A 22,613-nucleotide genomic window follows, 5' to 3' on the forward strand; every position below is an offset into this window, starting at 1 on the left:
TAAGGTCTTTCTGTCAAAGTACAATGAAAGTCCGTTCAGTTATCAGACCCTCGCGGTGCCTCAAGTGCATGTAAATATAGTCTCATAAAATGAAGAAATGCCCTTGGGTTTGTTTGTTTTCCATATGTAAAGACTGTGTACAAAATCAAAATGTCCTAGTGACTACATATGTATATAAAGATTCTTTTATGAATTAAGTATATTTTTGAAATAAAAAATGTTAAGGAGGTTCTGTTTTGACGTGAGGGCCTCCCACCAGAATTTCTTACAATCAATTATCTGCTTATTGCTTTTGGCAGCTGCTCAGGTCAATTAGACTCCAGGCTGATTTAAAATTTTACATGTCTGAGTCATGATGTATGAAGTGACACACTTGGACTAGTTGCAGCAACACAGATCTCGAGCAAGATTTTCTACTCTGCATTTGGACAAGAATATGTTTAACATTCATTAGGAGTTGAAGATTCAGCCTATTTGTATATATCATGAAACAATGTTGCCATCCTTCCATCTCTGAGAATCTAAGAAACAGGAACATAAGTAGACCATTTGGCGTGCAAAACATCATTTAACAAGATCATGGCTGATCTGCCCCAGGCCTCAACTCTATTGGCATGCCAGCTCATCAGTGCTCTTACATCCCTGATATTTTGAAAGTATAACTACCTTCTCTGTAAATGCTTTCAGTAAAGTAGCCTCCACAACACTCTGATGGAGAGAATTTTGAAACAGTTCTGCTGAAGCCTCACAGAACCCAAAACTTTGATTCTTCTTTCTTTACACAGATGCTGCTGGACCTGCTGAGTTTCACCGACATTTTATGTTTTTATTACATACTATTTACCTTCCTGATTGCTTGCCATACCGCCATCTTAACTTTTGGTGTTTCACGCAAAGTACACCCAAATTCCTTGAACACCAACAGTTGGTAATTTTCAAAAGTTAACATAACAGTTTTCAAACGATTACAGGGATCAATCAATTTGCTTTGTGTGTTTCATACTATTCAAGGATGTCACAACGGTAGCAGTCCTCAGCATTGCCCACCCCTGAGGAATTGAATTAATTTCTCAACCCAATTTGACTTTGTACCAAAATGGATAACCTCATAGGTTCCCATTGTTGCATTGGATCTGTCACCTTCACACCCAATCATTTAACTTATCTACATTCAAATTGTTGTTTGGTAGTCCAGAACTTGAGTATGGTGAAAAAAATGCATTTTGTTGGAGCTTTTCATCTCACACCACATCAGAGTAATTTTTCAGAAATATCAATGTAAAAGTGAACTAAATGTTTACACTATATAAGCAGTGTGTGTTGGTTGGTTGGTGTGTCTCATTGGTAGGGATGTTTCCATGGAGAATGTACCAATTGGGTAATAGTTAACTGCCAATCTTTGCTAAATCGGGCAGATTGACTCTGTTTGGTCAAGGCAATTCCTCGAGAAACCAGCTAGGCATTTCTGTTTGTAAAGTACAGATTTAGCCTCCAGTATGTGTCAGAATGCCACATGCAAGCCCAACTTACAGTCCTAAATTGGTTATTAGCATACTTATTAACACACTCAAGATTATTTAGGAAATGCTGTTCAATTATTAAAATAACAACTAATATTCGATACTGTATTGTATGTTTTGCAAAGTCAGCCTGGTTGGATATGGTCAGTACATTGCCTGTTGCAAACAACCAAAGGGGAATGCTATTTGATGTGATCTATAGCGTGTGTCCTTTGCATCAGTCCAGCACTGAAATTCGTAAACTGCGTTGCTCATTTGTCAGAATGCCTTCTTAGGCTGGACAGCAGCAGCCATGAGTGACAAGCAATACTCATGTAGCTCCTGCATAATAGCCATGTGAAAAATCTGTTGCTGTTCAAAAATTTGGGATACTTTATTCTTTTATTGAAGGTAGATTGGGCACTTTGCTACTGTCAGGTCCATTGTAAATTTCTGCGATATAAACGAGACATTATTTGAGCAGGTTAGCCATTATCTCAGAGGATGATTTTGGTGGACTGTATTTCAGCATCAAGCTTACACGGTGAGAAAATGGCTTGAATATTATTTAGATTGCTGTTGATTAGGCTTATCATACATTGTATGGAACTGTAGGGACCCCAGTTGCCTATTGAAGGTAGGCTTGATGGTACTCTTGCAAATTTCTGAATCCCTTTGCAGACTCATTGTGGTCTTCTCACAACTTAATTTCACAATTGGCTTAATATTGTCAACAAGCTTGGACATATTATTAGAATCAATCCCTTAATCTAAATCATTAATATGGATTAGAAGTAACTGAGGCCCCAACTGATGGTTTTTGTGCACCCTGCTATTAAAAGCTTGTCAACCTGAAAACTTCCCAGTTTTTCTACCCTCCATATTTTGACTTCATTTATATTTTGAATTAGCAACACTGCAAGGGCAGAATTAAGTCTTAAGAATTCAGATGTTTGTCAGCACTTTTGTTTTATATTTAAACAACATTAAAAAGTGTAATGCAACCATAAGGTACGTTGTTAAAGAAATTAATGTAAATATGTAGCTCCGATATCACAACTAACATTTAAGCAAGTATGTCTGATTCATCATAGCATAGAGTCATAGAGATATACAGCACGGACACAGACCCTTAGGTCCACCCGTCCATGCTGACCAGATATCCCAACCCAATCCAGTCCCACTTGCCAGCACCTGGCCCATATCCCTCCAAACCCTTCCTGTTCATATACCATCCAGATGCTCTTTAAATGTTGCAATCGTACTAGCCTCCACCACTTCCTCTGGCAGCTCATTCCACACATGTACCACCCTCTGTGTGAAAAAGTGCACCTTAGGTCTCTTTTATATCTTTCCCCTCTCTCCTTAAACCTATGCCCTCTAGTTCTGGACTCCCTCACCCCCAGGAAAAGACTTTGTCTATTTATCCTATCCATGCCCCTCATGATTTTGTAAACCTCTATAAGGTCACTCCTTAACTTCCAAAGCTCCAGGGAAAACAGCTCCAGACTATTCAGCCTCTCCCTATAGCTCAAATCCTCCAACGCTGGCAACATCCTTGTAAATCTTTTCTGAACCCTTTCAAGTTTCACAACATCTTTCTGATAGGAAGGAGACCAAATATAGCATGCAATATTCCAACAGTGGCCTAACCAATGTCCTGTACAGCCGCAACATGACCTCCCAATGCCTGTACTCAATTCTCTGACCAATAAAGGAAAGAATACCAAACATCTTTTTCAATCTCCTATCTACCTGCAACTCTACTTTCATAGAGCTATAAACCTGCACTTCAAGGTCTCCTTGTTCAGCAACAGACCATAGGACTTTAATATTAAGTGTATAAGGCCTGCCCTGATTTGCTTTTCCAAAATGCAGCACCTCACATTTATCTAAATTATATTCCATCTGCCACTTCTCAGCCCATTGGCTCACCTGATTTGTGATCAGCTATAATAAAGGTCAGAAGTCACACAGCATCAGCTTTTAATCCAACAGATTAATTGAAATCACAAGCTTCTGGAGTGCTGACACTTCACTCTGAAGTTGAAAATGTGTTGCTGGTTAAAGCACAGCAGGTCAGGCAGCATCCAAGGAATAGGAAATTCGACGTTTCGGGCATAAGCCCTTCATCAGGAATGAGGAGAGAGTGCCAGGCAGGCTAAGATAAAAGGTAGGGAGGAGGGACTTGGGGGAGGGGCGATGGAGATGTGATAGGTGGAAGGAGGTCAAGGTGAGAGTGATAGGCCGGAGTGGGGTGGGGGCGGAGAGGTTAGGAAGAGGATTGCAGGTTAGGAGGGCGGTGCTGAGTTGAGGGAACCGACTGAGACAAGGTGGGGGGAGGGGAAATGAGAAAACTGGAGAAATCCGAGTTCATCCCTTGTGGTTGGAGGGTTCCCAGGCGAAAGATGAGGCGTTCTTCCTCCAACCGTCGCGTTGTTATGTTATGCCGGTGGAGGAGTCCAAGGACCTGCATGTCCTTGGTGGCGTGGGAAGGAGAGTTAAAGTGTTGAGCCACGGGGTGGTTGGGTTGGTTGGTCCGGGCGTCCCTGAGGTGTTCTCTGAAGCGTTCCACAAGTAAGCGGCCCGTCTCCCCAATGTAGAGGAGGCCACATCGGGTGCAGCGGATGCAATAGATGATGTGTGTGGAGGTACAGGTGAACTTGTGGCGGATATGGAAGGATCCCTTGGGGCCTTGGAGGGAAGTGAGGGAGGAGGTGTGGACGCAAGTTTTACATTTCCTGCGGTTGCAGGGGAAGGTGCCGGGAGTGGAGGTTGGGTTGGTGGGGGGTGTGGACCTGACGAGTGAGTCACGAAGGGAGTGGTCTTTGCGGAACGCTGATAGGGGAGGGGAGGGGTCTTTGCGGAACGCTGATAGGGGAGGGGAGGGGTCGGGTCTTTGCGGAATGCTGATATGGGAGGGGAGGGTCTTTGCGGAACGCTGATAGGGGAGGAGAGGGCCTTGGACTCCTCCACCGGCATAACATAACAACACAACGGTTGGAGGAAGAATGCCTCATCTTCCGCCTGGGAACCCTCCAACCACAAGGGATGAACTCGGATTTCTCCAGTTTCCTCATTTCCCCTCCCCCCACCTTGTCTCAGTCGGTTCCCTCAACTCAGCACCGCCCTCCCAACCTGCAATCTTCTTCCTAACCTCTCCGCTCCCACCCCACTCCGGCCTATCACCCTCACCTTGACCTCCTTCCACCTATCACATCTCCATCGCCCCTCCCCCAAGTCCCTCCTCCCTACCTTTTATCTAAGCCTGCCTGGCACTCTCTCCTCATTCTTGATGAAGGGCTTATGCCCGAAACGTCGAATTTCCTATTCCTTGGATGCTGCCTGACCTGCTGTGCTTTAACCAGCAACACATTTTCAACTGTGATCTCCAGCATCTGCAGACCTCATTTTTTACCCGAATACTTCACTCTGAAAGCCTGTGATTTCAAACGAACCTGTGGGACTTTAACCTGATGTCGTGTGACTTCTGACCTTGTCCACCCCAGTCTAACACTGGCACCTGTACATCATTGAATGTTAAGAGTTTGTTAAATATCAAACATCTTCGCCCAACTTGTTATGCTATTATTAATTGTTTCTATTAGCAGAGTTTACCCGTGAAGGGTGAATTACACAATACATTTTCACCTTCTTGTTTCTCAGACGGCTAATTCAAAATCCAGCCCACAGTTTGGACAATTGGTCAAAGGACTCTTGTCCATCCTGAATGGGGAAGATTCACCAGCAACAGATTCTCCACTTAATCAAATAAATCTAAACACAATGAGAAAGGATATATAACCTCTTGCGTGCTCTGCTGTCCATAATTGTTCCAAACTAAACTATCACTGTCATAGGATTTATCTTGAAACATGAAATGTTTTCATGAGTTACACAGAGTGCAGTAAAAAAAAACCATTACAAGAGTTAATTAGTGGACAAAGTAAATTATTATATCCAAATATGATGAATTTTGCAGATAATACTATTAAAAAGAATTGTTATGTTTTGATGTGACATGTATCTGCTAAAGTGAACCTACTACTATGATATCAATATGTTTATGATACCCATTTTTTATTAAAATTTCCACTATAAAAGAAAGAACTTCCATTTATATCGTCCTTTTTCTAATTGGAAGATGTTCCAAAGTGCATTACAGCTGGAGGTCAGAGTCTCACTTGCATTGTAGGAAATGAGCAAGGCAACTTACAAAAGGCAAGGACGTAATGTTGGTTTCAGGATAAAATTGTCTAAGAGGTGCAAACGGTGGCCCAGTGGTTAGCACTGCTGCCTCACAGTGGCAGGGACCCCGGTTGATTCCAACCTCGGGCGACTGTGTTTGTGTGGAGTTTGCACATTCTACCCGTATCTGCGTGGGTTTCCTCCGGGTGCTCCAGTTTCCTTCCACAATCCAAAGATGTGCAGGTTAGGTGAATTGCCCATGCCAAATTGCCCATCGTGTTCGGGGATGTAAGGATTGGGTGCATTAGTCAGGGGTAAATATAGGATAATAGGGTAGGGAAATAGGTCTGTATGAATTATTCTTCGAAGGATCGGTGTGGGCTTGCTGGGCCGAAAGGCCTGTTTTCACACTAGGGATTCTATGATTCTATGCTGGGACAACTGTTTTGCTAATCCAGGATAAAGCTGTAAATTTGTTTAGTCTATCTATCTGTTTGTACTGTACAAGATGAATCAAAGTAGCATTGAGTCACACACAATCTTTACGTGCAGGTATATCACAGTTCTTGCCTTCGTTACCATTAATTTAGAATCTTCGGATTTCCTGCACGCTATTGTATTTGCATGATCATCATGAGGACTGCAGTAGATCCAGGAAGAAACCCACCAAAGTGCTTGTTCAGGGCTACCAGGAATGCAAAATACATGCAATCTTGTTAGCGTATCCTAAGAATAAATACATTTTTAAAACTGAATTCACATAGGTTGCAGGCATATCCAGGTAATACCTGGAACATACAAGTCCTCACCTTAAACAAAGTCTTGAAGGACAACTGGTTGTGCAATGAGAAATTGTAAACCCTTTATTTAAGGATTTTCACCTGTTTATGATGAGGGAAATGACTGTTGGTGAAACAAATGAATTAGAATGCTTTCAGTAAGAAGCAAAATAATTACTTTCTGGGATCTGTTTCCATATAGTTTTGCCTACATTATTTCTACTGTGGTAATGAGATATGAACTGTTTGTAAATGTTAAATGTGATTCAGATGAACCTTGCCCACCTAATTCCTTTTCTTTTTGATTGCCTGCATGAGATCACTGGCAAGGTTCACAAGGTTTACTTCCCATCACAAATTTCCTTTGAGGAGGAAATGATGTGTGGCTGCCTTCTATGTTTTTTCATCCTTTAATGAAATGTGGACATTATGTGCTAGAAGTTACCTTTCCAAGCATTAGCTTGATCTCTGTAATACTAGTCCTGTGACATTACCACAATCCCATAGAATCCCAAAAAATGTTATGGTGGTGATGCACCCAAGGTGCTGTAAGGTAGAGAGGTCTAAGTTTTTAAAACAGCAGTCATTAGGAACTGTATTATGTTTCTAAGTCAAGATGGAGGTGAAATTCACCAAGATTTCTTAGACATCACCTTCCAAACCCACAACCACTACCATCTAGAAGGAAACAGGTACATGTGAATAACACTAGGGCGGCACAGTGGCTCAGTGGTTAGCACTGCTGCCTCACAGCACCAGGGTCCCAGGTTCAATTCCAACCTGAGCCGACTATCTGTGTGGAGTTTGCACATTCTCCCTGTGTCTGCGTGGGTTTCCTCCCACAGTCCAAAGATGAATTGGCCATGCTAAATTACCCATAGTGTTAGGTGCATTAGTCAGAGGGAAATGGGTCTGGGTGGGCCCTCTTCAGAGGGTCGGTGGACTGGTTGGGCTGAAGGGCCTGTTTCTACACTGTAAGGAATCTAATCTAGGTAAAAACAATGACTGCAGATTTCGCTGCTCGTTGGATGCTGCCTGAACTGCTGTGCTCTTCCAGCACCACTGATTCAGAATCTGGTTTCCAGCATCTGCAGTCAGATTTCGCTGCTCGTTGGATGCTGCCTGAACTGCTGTGCTCTTCCAGGAATCCATGAATCTAATCTAGTCTAATCTGCAAGTACCCCTCTAAACTACTGTCAGTCTGTACTTGGAAATATGACACCATTCCTCCAGTGTCATTGGGCCAAGCTCCCTAACAGCATTTTGAGTGTACCTGCAACAAATAGATTGCAGTGTTTCAATAAGAGATTCAGCACCTTCTTCTCAAGGTTAATTAGGGATCAGCAATCAGCCAGTGAATCAGCCACGGCCCCTGAATTAATCATTTAAAAAAATTGCAGGTGATGATTTTTCCATCCAGCATCTGTTGCCTTTATCCTTCTAGGTGGTAGAGGTTACAGGTTTGGAACGTACTGTTAAACATGCCATGGTAAATTAAAGTGTGGCATCTTGTCAATAGTGCACTTTGCAAGTACAGTGCACCAATTGTGGAGGGAGTGACTGCTTGAAATCGAAGCCTCTGTCTACCCAAATAGCAAATTAAAAAGTAGAAGTATCAAAAAACTTCAGAGAATGTCATTATTTCAGTCCAGTTTCTAGCACATAAATCCACATTGATCAAGTGGACTGCTTTGCCTTAGATGCTGTTGAGTTTCTTGAGTATTGTTGGAGTTCCACCCATCCAGGCAAGTGGGGAAGAGTATTTCAGGCCACCCCGGCCTGTGCTTTATTGATGATGGTAGGCTTTGCAGATTCAGGAGGTGAATTACTGCATAAATCCCAATCTCTGCTTTACTCATGTCGCCACAGTGCAGAGGAACTTCAATTATCTGAATGAGATGGAAAGGCACTATTTCGTTCAGGTAATTGATTATTCGGTTAATTAATTCAGTGCCTCTCCTCTGGGGCTCGGAGTTTTCCGAAGTTTCTTTTTTCCTCGCTCTGCCTGCCCTGCTCCTTCTCTCTGCCTCAGGGTTTGTTTCTGAGCAGACACACCCTCATATGCCTCACCTGGAGCAGTTGTTTTTCAGGATGGCACGGTAGGACAGTGGACAGTCCAAAAATGTGCGGGTTAGGTGAATTGGCCATGGTGGTAGGTGAAGGGGTAAATGTAGGGGAATGGGTCTGGGTGGGTTGCTCTTTGGAGAGTCTTAGATTAGATTAGATTAGATTACTTACAGTGTGGAAACAGGCCCTTCGGCCCAACAAGTCCACACCGACCCGCCGAAGCGCAACCCACCCATACCCCTACGTTTACTCCTTACCTAACACTACGGGCAATTTAGCATAGCCAATTCACCTGACCCGCACATCTTTGGACTGTGGGAGGAAACCGAAGCACCCGGAGGAAGCCCACGCAGACACGGGGAGAACGTGCAAACTCCACACAGTCAGTCGCCTGAGTCGGTGTGGACTTGTTGGGCTGAAAGGCCTGTTTCCACACTAAGTAATCTAATCTTAAAAAAAATGTGTAAGGGACCTGCAGCATTGCTAAACCCTCCCTCCCACCACCTCCCCAATCAATTCAATGGGATTAACACAGTGAGCACTTATTAGGTCCACCAGGGATATATTTCCCTCCCCTCCCCTATCAGCGTTCCGCAAAGACCATTCCCTTCGTGACTCCCTCGTCAGGTCCACACCCCCCACCAACCCAACCTCCACTCCCGGCACCTTCCCCTGCAACAGCAGGAAATGTAAAACTTGCGCCCACACCTCCTCCCTCACTTCCCTCCAAGGCCCCAAGGGATCATTCCATATCCGCCACAAGTTCACCTGCACCTCCACACACATCATCTATTGCATCCGCTGCACCCGATGTGGCCTCCTCTATATTGGGGAGATGGGCCGCTTACTTGCGGAACGCTTCAGAGAACACCTCTGGGACGCCCGGACCAACAAACCCAACCACCCCGTGGCTCAACACTTTAACTCTCCCTCCCACTCTACCGAGGACATGCAGGTCCTTGGACTCCTCCACCGGCAGAACATAACAACACGATGGCTGGAGGAGGAGCGCCTCATCTTCCGCCTGGGAACCCTCCAACCACAAGGAATGAACTCAGATTTCTCCAGTTTCCTCATTTCCCCTCCCCCCACCTTGTCTCAGTCGGTTCCCTCAACTCAGCACCGCCCTCCTAACCTGCAATCTTCTTCCTGACCTCTCCGCCCCCACCCCACTCCGGCCTATCACCCTCACCTTGACCTCCTTCCACCTATCACATCTCCATCGCCCCTCCCCCAAGTCCCTCCTCCCTACCTTTTATCTTAGCCTGCTTGGCACACTCTCCTCATTCCTGATGAAGGGCTTATGCCCGAAACGTCGAATTTCCTATTCCTTGGATGCTGCCTAACCTGCTGTGCTTTAACCAGCAACACATTTTCAGCACTTATTAGGTCCACTCAATGGTCAGGAGATTAGGCAGCAGTACATCCTGTGCGAGCCCCTGCACCCCTGTCTGCCCCTCCACCCTCACCCTGCTCCCCCAACCCTGTCCAACCCCCACCTCTGTCCGCTGTTCCCACTGTCCTCCCACCCAACTCCGCACTCCCAACCCTGTCCACCCCTGCCCCATTCGACAGCCGGTGGAATTCAGGTATTCTGTCTGCCTTTGGACGGAGGCTATAATGAGATCTGAAGGCATGTTTTTATAACAATAAAGCTGGATGTTTTTAGGACCCATGGTGTTTGCCATATCTAGTACTTTCTGTAATCTTTTGATAGCCTGTGGAGTGAATCTACTTGGTTAAAGTCTGACTTCTATGATTTGAGGATTAAGAGGATTACTGGATGAATCATGCACTCAATAGATGATCCACCGGAGGATGTTAGCAAATGTTTTGATCTTGTCTTTTCATTCATGTGTGCAGCTCCACAATGATTGAGGAAATGGATCTTTATGTAGCCTGTGACTACTGTTAGATTTTTAATTGTCCACCTCCATTCCCGATTGGTATGTCGGTAGGAATTGATCTGATTTATTGGTTGTAGAAGAAAAATTAACTTTGTTCGATTTTGGGTGCACATTATTCCTCTGCCCAGGTAACTCTTTTCATCTATACATTGCTGGTAATAAAAAAAAATCGGCCTTCTGCGATTGAGTGTTAGGCAGTCCCTGCAACTTGAATGAAGGACTGTATGAGCCAATTAAAGCCATCCATCTGTACCTTCAAATCATTTAACATTTCTGGTGTTTACTTCAGAATTGCTGAATATGGTTCAGTGATATAATATTGTAATATTCAGTCTTGTCAATTCAGATTGTTTAGGGTTTTAAACTCATAAGCGATCACGTGGACCAATAGATGTTTGACTGATGAATAATATAAACTGTTGTTTTATTCAGTGTAACAATACAGGATCAGTTTGCACCATTAAAATGGTGTTTTATAACCATAATCTCTGTGTGACTGTTTTGCATTACATGAGCTGAATACCTTTGAAATGACACACACATGCAAGCAGTTATTAAGTGCTTACTCAGCAGTTCTGGGAGGATGCGATTACATTGCTTTTTGAACAGCAGTTGAAGAACTAAATCCGCATCTTAAACTACAACATTTCCATTCACATTTCACCTTGAATACTGAGCAAGGACAGCCAGAAGTTTTTAACATGGCTTTCCTAAAAGAACTTTGTTCTGATGATGATGCTGCATCATTGCATCAAGGTCTAAAAGGAAACAAGGACTGTTAAAGGAGTGTTTCCCACCTGAAAGATGCCATTAGTGAATTGCATCCAGAAACATAATTTTCTGAAGTATCCATTTTTTTCACATAGAGACAATATGGGGCTGTGAGAAATATAACCTTATTTCATTACACACTACTTTAAATATCCTTTCTTTGTCATCACAAAGAACTGTGTACATATATTTCATATATATTATTGTTGCATTTATTTAAACCATACATCATTCCCCAAGATATTAGACATGAGCCCTGCTTGTTGGACTCTGTAACGTGCAACATATTTGTCATCATCTTAAAAAACAGTGAACTAATCATTTTCACACCCACAATAATCCTTCGTGACCATTTTCCATATTTATGAAGTCCTAGGGTTTCTGTTACCTGTGTATCATGTTCAAGTCCTTTAGGACTTATTGTGAGATGCATATGGTTCTCTTTCCTTGCACTGTGTGGCCATATCCTTTGTTAAAGTCATTTTGTGTTTAATTTGCCCTTGAAAGTCTTGCACAATGTTGCCTAAGCATTTTCAACAAACATTAAGAATTCAAACCGGGTTAAAAGCGAAGTCACAAGATGATGCTGCTTTTCATCATTTATAAAATGATTTGGATATGAACGTAGGAGGTATGGGCAGTAATTTTGCAGGTGGCACCAAAATTGGAGATGTAATAGACAGCAAAGAAGGTTACCTCAGAGTACAACAGAATCTTGATCAGATGGGCCAATGGGCTGAGAAGTGGCAGATGGAGTTAAATTTAGATAAGTGTGAGATGCTGCATTTTGGAAAGACAAATCAGAGGAGGCTTATTCACTTAATAGTAAGATCTAAGGAGTGCTGCTGAATAAATAGACTTTGCAGTGTAGGTTCATAGTTCCTTGAAAGTGGAGTCACAGGTAGATAGGATAGTGTAGAAGGTGTTTGGTATGCTTGCCTTTATTGGTCGGTGCTTTGAGTATAGGAGTTGGGAGGTCATGTTGTGGCTGTACAGGACATTGATTAGGCCACTAATGGAATGCTACATGTATTTCGGGTCTCCCTCCAATAGGAAGGATATTGTTAAACTTGAAAGGGTTCAGAAAAGATTTACAAGGGTTGAAGGGTTTTAGCAAAAGGGAGAAGCTGAATAGGCTATGACTATTTTCCCTGGAGTGTCAGAGGTTGGTGGGTGACCTCATCGAGGTTTATAATATCATGAGGGACATGGATAGGATAAATACACAAGGTCATTTCCCCAGAGAGGGGGAGTCCAAAATTAAGGAAAGGTTTAAAAGGGACCTAAGGGGCGATGTTTTCACGCAGAAGGTAGTGTTTGTTTAGAATGAGCTGCCAGAGGAAGTAGTGGAGGCTGGTACAATTACAACATCTAAACGGCAGCTGGATGGATATATGAATAGGAAGGGATTAGAAGGATATGGACCAAATGCTGGCAAATGAGACTAGATTCATTTATGATATCTGGTCGGCATGGATGAGTTGGATTGAAGGGTCTGTTTCTATGCTGTATATCTCTATGACTCTATGACATGAATCATTGAATTACTTTTGAATTTACCTTTGCCTTTCTGAATAGGTTTCAGTTCTACACTTCATCCAAAGGACTGTACTCTGTCACTATGACACTGATGCGTTCAGCTAGATTATGTGCTTAATCTTTTAGTGAGACTTCAACCCAAGTGTAAGCATGCTACTGGCTGAGTCTGGCTAGCACTTATAACCATACACGTTTATCATAACGTGATATCTAAGAACTTGCTGCGTAAGAAAAAATGTTTCCATGTATTGGATGTTGTTGTTTCTGTTCATCTGCTTAAATCTAGCTCCTCTGGTTGTTGTCTTTTGGGTCACTGGAAATCGTTTATTTACTCAACACAATATGTACATGATTTTGAATATCTTCATCTAATCTCCTCTTAACATTCGAAGGACAGCAATCCTAACTTTGCCTATTCCCTCCACATTCTTGAATTTTCTCGTCCAAGGTACCTCACCATTTCTGAACCCTTTCCAATGTCTTGCCATGTTTTCTGAAGTGTAGTACATAGAATTGAACAGAATACCTCAGCTGAGGCATAACCCATGTTTTATAAAATGTTCTTTAATTTCCTTGTTATTTCTGATGTAGACAAGGATGCTGTATGCTTTATTTAACCAGCTGCCATGAGTGTGCCTCTTTCACTGGTTTTTTACAAGCTCCGCTGAATTTCCAAGTTTTGTTGCCATCTAAAATAATACTTGCTATATCAAAATCCATGCCAAAACCAATGGTCCAAATTCTAAAACTGGGGAGCACGACTGTATATTTTCCTACAGCCTGAAAAACAACCACTCGCCATTGTTTTTCTCCTTTCAGTTCCTTTGCCAATTTGTATCCATTCTGCCAATTTTATCTTTAGGTTTTAATATTGAATTAGTCTCTCTTACAGTGTTCTATTGAAGGTCTTTTGAAGATCCACATACACGATAATAATAATGCACCCAACATTTCCTCATCAAAGAATTCCATCAAGTTAGCCAAACATAAGTTACCTTTGACAAATCCATGTTAATTTTAATTTATTAGCCCATACTTTTCCAAGTTACTTTTGATGCAGCTTATTTAATGGATTCTCCAGGAATACTAATGACCTGACTGGCCTGTCAATGTTAAGTGTGCCATGCCCTGTTTTTTGCCAAATGGTGTAACACCTAGAATTTTTGTAATCCTTTGGCATCTGTATCGAAGGACAATTAAAGGACTAAGCCAAAGCCTTCACAATTTTCATTCTTACTATCTCCAGTAACCTGGAACGCATCCCATCCAAACAAGGAATGTTTTCTCTCTCTGTCTCTGTGTACTGCCAACTCTTTTGCTTTTATCCTTTTTATCTGTTTCATCCTATTCAGCATACTGTACCTCCTACTTACTGCTAGATTAGAAGCATCCTGGAAATCTTGTGGTGAAATGATAGATTCCCTGCCTCTGGGCTAGAAGCTCTGGGATCAAGTGCCTAACAGGATTGTTGGCCACAGAAGGAGTGTTCATGATGCATTTGAAAGTGCTGACAGACAGCCTGGGAATCAACTCACCACTTAACCCATTATCCCCCAAAGGGAATTTAGATTATAAGAAGATGCGCTAAAAGAAGTAGAATTCCTCTTCTCCAGTACAAACCAATGAAAAAATCTTCACTTACAATCTTGGCCATGCCTTCAGCTTGCACAAGAAAATGTCTTGATTATCTTTAAACACTGCTTTTTTTTACCACAGTTTTTTTTTAGTTTATAACAGACGTTTGACCTCCCTTTTATGTTGGCTGCTAATCTAGACCCATGATCTCTCTTTCCCGCTTGATCTGCAGAAGGAATGGGAGAAGGTCTTGAGGCCAGGCAGAGGGACATGAGGCTGAGGTGGCAGCATTCTTCTGCAGGCTTCCTCCACCAGGACCTCCAGTGCCACATGCGAGAACCTGGGTGCCTTGTCCTTCAGCGACTGAGCCAACCTGAAATGAGCCAGTGTGTGCCAAACAGAGCATTCCACACCTTTAGTGAAAGTGGGTGTGAGCAGCCCACTTGTACACCTCCCCACGAAAATTGTGTCTGCTCAGCACTTGTGTGCCTGCAGATTTCCAGTTAGCACCTGCAGGTATGTCCAAATCATGATTAGCATCAAATTGACCAAAAGATCGTGTGCTAAGTCTGAACTGTCAAACTAGATTTTGTTATTTGTACTATTTAATGCTTCTTTTCACCTTTTGGTATGACTAATCATTATACCTTTGTTATCCAGGATGTCATTTCTTTCCACTGTAGTTATGCATCTTCTCTGAAAGCAAACTATCTCCTATTTGAAGACTTCCCATTGTTCAATTACTGTTTTGCCTTCCAAATTTTGATTTCAATCCATGTGGATAGATCCCTTTAAGGCACTGAAATTAGCCTTCCCCAAGTTATATATTTTATGTTTGATTGTTCATTGCCCGATTTGATAACTTCTCAAAACTTAATGATGCTATGACCACTGTTTGCCACATGTTTCTCTATATCACAAACAACTTTTTCCACTTCAGTCTCCAGAACTACATCCAGTACTATTGCCTTTCTCATTGTGTTAGAATCACAGTGATCAAGAAAGTTCCCTTGTCCACATTTCAGAAACTCCTTCCAACCATCATCCTCCATTATATTTGGCTAGTTAAAGTTTCCCCTCCCTAATATCACTATAGTTATTAAATCTTTAATTATTTGTCTGCGTCTCCTCCCCACTATTTGATGGCGTATCCTTACTGACTTCTTATCCCCTTGCCATTCTTATCAAACCCCACAATACATAATGATGTTGTGATCATTCATTTTTGCTGCATGTTGGATTGTAAACATGACTTATTTTCCTCCGACTTTCACATCCACTATCAGATATGTCTCAAATTAACATAGCCCATTTTTGACTGCCTTCAGGACTTTTTAAGTAAAACTGTACTATTTGAGCAGCAAGAGCAAACATGCTGTAAAGTGGATAAATATTTTGGTCATACTGTCACAGTTCTCTGCAATTACGGTATAATGAAATCATTGCCTGATTACTTAATAAAATTATTGAATTTATTTTGTTCAAGCACCTGCCTTAATTGAGAGGTAGCCCAGTCAATCCATTTTTTGTGGGTGGGGCAAATTGTGCATCACAGGTGGAATTAAGTGTGACTTTTCTCTTTTTTTTAAAATCTATTCTGTCACAGAGTGTGAGCATTACTGGCTGGGCCAGCATTTATTGCCTATTGCTAATGCCCCTCAAAAGATGGTGTTGCATCACTTTCTTGAACTGCCCCTGCTTGTGATGTCAATACACACACAGTGCTGTCATATTGACAGACTGAAAGCTTTGCTAAAGAAATTAGGGCGACCTTTACTCAAGGGATGAAGATTCAATACTGCTGTGGTAATGATTTTTTTGGAATTAGTTTTAGAACATGATGCTAGTCATACTAATTAATATTTATAGGTGCCATAATAAATTGTTTCCTTATAAGTGCATTTGCTCAGAATTGTATTTGTCTAGCTCATGTAGGCTAAGAAAACAAAGTGGCTACGACAACAGTAACAACTTAATAAGTGGGGCTAAAATTAATCTTCCACTGCAGACATTTGAGAAAGGAAGCCTTCCTTCATTATCTTGTGGCCCACTGTCTCTGTTGACTTTGTTCCCCACAATAGTGTCACTTATCATTGTCATCAGTTGTCTGTTCACTCAGGATGACATCTACTCAGGTTTGAGTTTTTGATGTGGGTCTTTAAGTGACAGATCAGGATAATTCTCAACTCACAGATCTTTGAGCACATGAGCAGGAAATTCAGTGGGATTCTGAGTGCAGGATTTGCTTCTTTTTCTTCCTTTCTCTGTTACCATTCTGCTTCATCATTAAGGGGTTTGGACTGCCATCCAGACTGTCTAGCCATTGTATTTAGTTTTGAACCATTACAAATATATGAATTAGGAACAGGAATAGATGATAGGCCACTTGAGTCCACTCTGCCATTTAATAAGATCATTGGTGATCTGAATTTAGCCTCAACTCCACTTTTCTACTATCTCCTGTGATCACTCTTTGCCTGAATGCATGTAGGGCTGGCTTAAAGAAGGGGCAGCATGGTGGCTCAGTGGTTAGCGTTGCTGTGTAATAGTGCCAGGGACCTGGGTTTAATTCCACACTTGGTGATTATCTGTGTTGAGTTTGTATATTCTGCCCAAGTCAACATGAGTTTCTGCCAGGTGCTCTGGTTTCCTCCCACAGTCCAAGGTGTGCAGGTTAGGTGGATTGGCCATCGTCAATTGCCCATAGTGTCCAGGATGTACTCGCCAGGTGAATTAGTGATGTGCAATGTAGAGTTACAGGGATAGTGTAGACTCAATGGGCAGAATGGACTACTTGCACACTTGTAGGGATTCTACGAAAAAGGACACTAGCAATTGGTCACTGCAGTTCTTCTTTAGGGTCATGCTTGAGGTTATCCATGCGTGTTCTAACATTCCAAGATGGGAAATGAAATAGTTTCTTTCTGAAAATCACAGAAGATGGTGATCCTGGGCAGTGTTGACCCTAACCAGGAGAAAGTGGGGCAGCTGATTTTTAGAGCACTTTTTCAAGGCCCTTTCCCACTTGGAGGAAGGAAAAGGCACCAAAGGACTACTCAATCGCAGGTGCTGCTGCCCAAAGACCCCTCTGTCCCACCACAGCTGACTACCTATCTTCATACATATTTCTTCTATGTGCAGCTTCTTGACTAGGGACTCCCAGGCTCATAGGCCTTTTTCTCATCAATTCTCCAGTGCCACAGGACTTGGCTGTTGGACTATCTTTTTCTCGTTCGTTTGTGGGATATGGGCATTGCTGAATCAGTCAACTTCTATTGTCTGTCCCTAATTGTCCTAACAATTCAATCATATTGCCACGGGTCTGAAGTCACATGTAGGCCAGTGCAAGTCTGACCAATTACAGGTGAGCAATAAACGCTGGCTAATCCAGAGATCCCCTATCCAATATATTTTTAAAAAGCCTGCACTTTAGTTTGGTTAATGCTGGATCTTGGGACACTGAATTGTTCACATGATCCTGATAGTTGGTGGGCAGATTTGGTGATGGGAAAGGACCTGCTTCTGCAGCCCTGTTCTGCCTTTGCACCGTCTTCCTTCACCTGCACTGCTACTGAGGACAGTTTGAACTGCACTTTAGCTCACACTTTCCTGCATAAAGCTAGCTTCCGTGGGTGGCTGTCTCAACAACAAGAAGCTCCCAACTGTATCCTTCGAGGAATCATCTGAGCACATTAGGCTGTCCACCACTTTGAGATAGCAATCCATGGAGGGGGTTCTAATTAACAGTAAAACTTTGAAGCCTATAATCCTGAATTTAGACGGCACTTATGGCACAGTGGTAGCACCCCTACCATTGAGCCAGACGGCCCTGTTTCAAATCCCACCTGATCTATAATAACATCTCTGAGAGCAAGTTGATGATAGAATGTATTATCCTGATTGACTATTGCTGAGATCCGAGGAGAAGTGAAAGTGATAGTATGTAAGTTATTGCTGTGGAAAATGTTGCCTGTTTGTCACTAACAGAAAAATCCTTCTTCCCTGTCTGGTAAATCTTTCTCCGCAATGCCTTCTTCCTGAGAAAAACTTCAAATGACATTTCATTACTGCTGCTATAAGACACGTCTTCAAGTAACAGCAAGACTCACACTGAGGAGCTGCAGTGCACAGCAGAAAAGTACAAAGTCAGCAAGTTCTATTGATTAAAAACTAACCTTAAAGTGGCTCTCTGAGCATGTGGATTGACTGTATATGGGAAAAAATGTCACAAGTTGATTTGTAGAGCTAAATGAAGCAACCTTCACACTGACTTTTGAAAAATGTAATAAAGTACAAGGGAACAGCCGAAGTATTTCATCAAATGTCAATAGCTTTTTAAAAAATGAAAATCTGTGTAAGGTTGGAGATCCCTTATTTGTACAGACCTCTTTTTTGGAGGTTGGTAATTTTGAGTGTTTGGAGAAAAAGGCAGTAATTAAGCCATTGTCTAATTTTCCCATATGCTTGAGAAAGAAAATTAATTAAATATACAAGTGTTGCTCTTTGGACCGTGGTCTCATTTACAGCATGGGCCATAAATTAGGCAGAATAAATACTTCAATGTGTCGGCAGTAGAGATGCTACGTCAGAGCTGCTCGAAGGCTGGTGGGTGGAGAGCAGAGTGTTTCTTGATAATGATAGTCACGTCTGGGTCTGTCTGGTAACCAATGGAAACCAGACATGATGTAACACCAGGATGAACTTGAACTTGGGGGACTTAAAAAGGGAACAATAGACCAGAGTAATCAATAAAGCATATTTCTGTGAAGGATTACAGCACTGCTCTTGGGTAACCTTGCCTGCCAAGCAGTGAATAGTAAAGAGTGGGAAAGAGCCTTGTTTTAATTTAAGAGGATGGGCAGAAGCACTGCAAACTAACATAGTGCAGTAAAGAGGGAAGGAAGGGGTTGTGTTCAATTGCACCCCCTGCTGACAAAAGCTAGTAATATTTTACACAGGACATGGCTTTTTAATTAAGAATGCTTGAAGTACCAGAGCTTTCACTTTGAGCTGCATTCATTTTCATTCACTTTCACTGTAAACACCATTTTTAAAAAAGTTATCTGAGTGCACATTGTGTATGTTTCTTTATTTCCCTTTTGGTTTTAGAAAATTCATTTTAAATGTTAGAGATGTTTTCATAGGGCTGTAAAATATGGTGACAAAGTACGGAGATGATTAAATAAATGCATTACATATGCTGGTTAAAGTTTTAAAGAAGTTTTTTTTTAGAATGTATCTCAAACTTAGAATTCTTCAACTGTGTAACAAGTAGGGTTAAACAAAATATGCTTCATTGGCCATAAACCACTTTCTTAAAAGTATACCAACGCACACTTTTATTCCTTTTAAGAACAGTGTAAAATGCTGTATCAGTAATCTTTTTCCCTTAACCTGTACTTTCTTATCAATTAATAAAGGAATATAAATGGCAAGATTGAACACCAATTTTCATAGCGTACATATTAAATGCCATATCAATTGCAGTTCTGTTGAATTTACTATATCCCCTTCACATACATTTGCTAATTGATGTTGACGTACATTAAGATCTGTGCACTCCTGCTGATGTTGAATACAGATCCTTACACTTCAAATCACTTTTGGCACAGACAATATGATAGTATAATGGTTGTGTTACTTGTAATCCACAATCTAGATCTGTAGGACTTGTTCGAATTCCACTATGACGATTTAGGAACTTGAATGAATTTTTTTTCAAAGAAAACTGTGAGAAAGATGGTGCCGACATTCCGAGATTATACAACAATCTGACCATTTCAAGTGAAACTTCACTGATAAGATCTGCCATCCTATACAGCCTGGACCAATTGCAAATCCAGCATTTTGAAATGACCCAAACAGCTGTACTAAACTTTTAACAAAGAATGTACTGCAATGATTCAAGAACAAAATCAGCCACCAACTTCTTAGAGCAACTAAGGATTGATAGTATATGTTAAGCAGCAAAGTCTGAATCACGAAAATGTATAACAAAATAATCCAGATTTTCTTTGCATTAACCACACAGCGAAATAAAATGTGGAGAACTGCATCTGTAACATATTGTGAAGGTTTTGTAAAGTTACCTTAACATCTACAAATTGACCTGTTCCTCAATTTACTGCTCCCAAGCTGTACTTATCATTGAAGACTTCTGACACCATTTGTTTCATGTAGAACAGGAATAACTGTTCATTATTAATGAAACATACTTTACAAAATTGTAGGCATGGCAATGATGCAAACACTTAAAACCACTAATTAGCTCTGCAGACTATTACAGCAAAATCCCCCTTCTCATGTTGGCACTTAAACATGACAGAGAAAACAAAAGTTTAGTAGTGGAGATTAGATATTAGGTTGAAGCTTGAAAGAGTTCAAGGTAGTAAGCCACGTGGCTGAATTCAGAGTATTTGAATCTCAGGCTAGCAGTTCCAACCTCCAAAAGTGCTAAACCCTTCTGAGCAGCTTTTGGACAGTTTGACGATGAAAAAGCTTAAACCTTTGATAGAATTACTGCATTTGATTGGTTCCATCCTCTGGGCAGTCTCCTTGAGATATGTTAATAATCAGGCACCTCACCAAAATGGTCTTCCAGTTTGACCTTTGCTGCTCCAGACATTGTTGCCTGTTCTTTGCTTCAAGCAGTGTCCCAGTGGTTCCCTACTAAGTGGGCACTCATGGTATATCACCTGCCCGGGAGCAATCCTTTCTGGGACCTCAGTGATCAAGCTCTAGCTGTTAAATAAAAAGACAGGTCTCTGAGGGGTTTGGCTTTTCTCTCTAGATGGTAACCTTTCTCACTAGTTGTTTTTGTACCTGTTGCAAGGTCATAGAGTTACACTCCCTGTCAGCTTTGTACTGCTTTCTGCAGTGTAAGGAGTTCCTGCTCAAAGATGATTCCTGCTGGCTCCAAAGTCAGCTTGGGGGCGGGGGGGGGGGGGTGGAGAATGGGTGGTAGGCACCATTTGAAGTCAAGCCGGCCAACTCCAGAAAATGTTTGGACATAGCCCACCTCTGTAGCAGCTATCTTAAATTTATTGTGAGATTTTGTCCCAACAACAAACACAGATGGCCAACTTAAATAATAAAGAAAATCCTGCAGCCCTCACCCCTTACACACCCTTCACGCCAAGGGATGTTTTCCCTCAAACAACTCCTAGAACCTGTTCCAATACATGCCCTCATGCTCAGCTCCCCCTTGAACCATATGTACTCCAATGCAATGTATGGCAACTTTCACACCATTGACCCACTGTGCATTGAAGCAATGAAACTGATAGTGACAGTTAACTGTGTAAGTCAACAAAAATGGATCCATAACTGTGAAATTGATGCCACAGACCAGACACCAGAGCAATCGGTCAAACAAGGGCTCAGGTGTTTCAGATTTGTCATAGTTTTCAGGCTTCTAAGTTCAGGAAACAGCTAGTTCTGGAGCACAAGTTTTCAGTATTATCAACTGTTCAGAGATGTCTTGACACATGTGGGTCTCCTTGGCCAAAGGCAGCAACACTACCACTGCACCATAAGATCCCTACAGTTGTTTTATCACACCATGTGAAGCAAATTGAATTGCCTGAAGACTGCTTTCTGTAATGGCAGAGGCTGAGATGGATCTTCTCATCGGCAGTTCTGGCTGAAGGTAGTTGCAATTGCTCGGCCTCATCTTTTAAACTTGTTTGTTTGCCACCAAATTTAAATCTTGTAAATCATTTCTGAGTATGCTTTATTTGGCAATTAGCAAAAGGGCTTGTTTGGTGCAAAATTAAAATCCATGAGGAGTTTTTACACCAATAACCAGTTTGCACTTTCAAATCAAAAATTGTTTTCCCCCAGGAAATAAATTATTCCTTAATCAGGGACCTATTTAACATCAGACAGATGCTTCACCAATCTGGAGTAATATCAAAAAAATGGAATATGGTCTCGAGAAACAAATAAAATTGTATCTAGCAATCCTGTCAATCTCTGTAAGCAGGACCCAAAGTTTATTCAAAAATGAAGAACTTATTTAATTTGTACACATTTCCAAAATGACAATGATCTAAAAGAATGGCGATAAAAAGCTTAAGGGACTAAATGGCATCTTACTGCACTCGTGAAATTTCTCAGATTTTCCTTGCATTAATATTTTCACGGTGTAATTAGAATAGACACATGCGAAAGCTTAATTGTAACCCTTTGCCTTTCTTAGAATATTTTTTATGAAAGAAAAGAGCAATAAAAATGAGAAACATTATTACTGTTTCCCAATTTAATTAATGCATGAAAGCAAAAACTAA

The 22,613-nt window shown here is 41.6% G+C and overlaps 1 protein-coding gene across 7 annotated transcripts in view; it reads left to right on the top strand.

Annotated features, from left to right (window-relative positions):
* nfia (nuclear factor I/A) overlaps positions 1 to 22,613 on the top strand; it is a 506,523-nt gene that overhangs the window by 477,811 nt on the left and 6,099 nt on the right. The window lies entirely within an intron of this gene.

The sequence above is a fragment of the Hemiscyllium ocellatum genome, chromosome 9, assembly GCF_020745735.1.
Source record: "Hemiscyllium ocellatum isolate sHemOce1 chromosome 9, sHemOce1.pat.X.cur, whole genome shotgun sequence".
Taxonomy (NCBI): Eukaryota; Metazoa; Chordata; class Chondrichthyes; order Orectolobiformes; family Hemiscylliidae; genus Hemiscyllium; species Hemiscyllium ocellatum.